The following is a 1,853-nucleotide window of genomic DNA, read 5'->3' on the forward strand; positions in this document are numbered from 1 at the left end:
TAATTGGAGATAAGAGTCTCATGGACTTTCCTACCCAGTCTGGCTTTGAACCATGATCCTCAGATCTCAGTCTCCTTAGTAAGTAGGATTATAGGGGTGAGACACTGATGCTCGGCTAGTTTCATTTTTCTATTCTTCTTCTTGTTTAGTGAGTTGTGGAGTTTAAATTCAAGGCCTGGGAATTGTCCTTCAGCTTTGGTGCTCAAGACTAGCACTCTACCACTCTAGGTACAGCTCCATTTCTAGTTTTTTGGTGCTTAATTGGACTGTCACAGACTTTCCTTCCTAGGCTGGCTTTGAACCTTGATCACTGAGAGGTAGAACTACAGGCATGAGCCACTGGTACCTGTCTCTCAGTTTTGTTTAGTTTTTCTTTTTTCTTTTGTCAGTCATGGGCTTGAACTCAGGCCTGGGTGCTGTCCCTGAGCTCTTTAGCTCAATGCCAGCACTCTGTCACTTTGAGCCACAGCTCCACGTCCAGTTTTTGAGTGATTAATTGGAAATAAGAGTGTCCTGGAGATTTTTCTGTCTGAGCTGGCTTTGAATCAAAATCCTCAGATCTCAGGGCTGGGAAGGTGGCTCAGTGGTAGAGCGCTTGCCTTGCATGCACGAGGCCCTTGCGATTCCTCAGTACTACATAAGCAAAAAGAAAAAAAACCAGAAGTGGAGCTGTAGCTCAAGTGGCAGAGCGCTAGCCTTGAGCTGATGAGCTGAGGGACAGCACCCAGGCCCAGCGTTCAGGCCCCACAACCGGACCCCCCCCCAAAAAAAAAGATCCTCAGATCTCAGCCTCCTAAGTAACTAGGATTACAGGCATGAGTCACTGGCATTCGGCTCTCATTTTTTTTTTTACCTCCAGCTATTATCAAATTACCCTCTAGAATTTTTTTTTTTTTTTGGCCTGGACACTGTCCCTGAGCTTCTTTTGCTCAAGGCTAGCATTTTCCACTTGAGCCACAGCACCAATTCTAGCTTTTTCTGCTTATGTGGTGCTGAGGAATGGAACCCAGGGTTTTGTGCATGTTAGGCAAACACGCATTCCCAGCCCGCCCTCTAGATTGTTTGCAAATTGAATTTCCCCACAGTGTCACAAGTCTTTCATATCTCATGTACCAGCAGGCTCTGTAGTGACAGGAAAATAGGTAACAAGGGCGTTTCAGAGGTTGAGTTCAAGTTTGTCCTGCCCTTCAATATTTTGAACCTTGAGAATATGGACCAAGTTAACAATTTAGGTGTTAGATAACATCATTGTGTTGAATAACTGGTAACTGAAGGGGACTAATTGTTATTCACTAACAGTAAGAAGTCAGGGAGAGTTAGAATGAATTTATGGAAGAATGGGAAGTAGAACAAAAGGATAAATCTAAATGTTAAGTCATGTGTTTGTGTGTATGTGTGTGCCAGTACTGGGCCTTGAACTCGGGCTAGATGTTGTCTTGGAGCTCAAGGCCAGCACTCTATCACGGTGAGCCACAGTCCCACTTCTGGTTTTGTAGTGATTAATTGGAAATAAGAATCTCATGGATTTTCCTGCCCAGGCTGATTTCTATGTGTCATTCTCAGATCTCAGCTTCTTGAGTAGCTAGCTCAGTTTACTGAGCCACTAGTGCTCAGATTTTTTTAAATTTTATTTATTTATTTATTATTTATTTATTTAATTTTATTTTATTTGTGAACATACTGTACAGAGGGGTTACAATTACATGGGCAGGATAATGCGTACATTTCTTTTTTTTTGGGGTCCGGTTGTGGAGCCTGAACTCTGGGCCTGGGTGCTGTCCCTGAGCTCTTCAGCTCAAGGCTAGCGCTCTACCACTTGAGCCACAGCGCCACTTCCGGCTTTTTTTTTTCTT

At 43.6% G+C, this 1,853-nt stretch overlaps 1 protein-coding gene across 1 annotated transcript in view; it reads left to right on the forward strand.

Annotated features, from left to right (window-relative positions):
- The window catches only part of Faxdc2 (fatty acid hydroxylase domain containing 2), a 14,021-nt gene that overhangs the window by 1,528 nt on the left and 10,640 nt on the right, over positions 1–1,853 (forward strand). The gene's annotated exons all lie outside the window — the stretch shown is intronic.

This window comes from Dipodomys ordii, unplaced genomic scaffold (genome assembly GCF_000151885.1).
Source record: "Dipodomys ordii isolate 6190 unplaced genomic scaffold, Dord_2.0 Scaffold224, whole genome shotgun sequence".
NCBI classification, from domain to species: Eukaryota; Metazoa; Chordata; class Mammalia; order Rodentia; family Heteromyidae; genus Dipodomys; species Dipodomys ordii.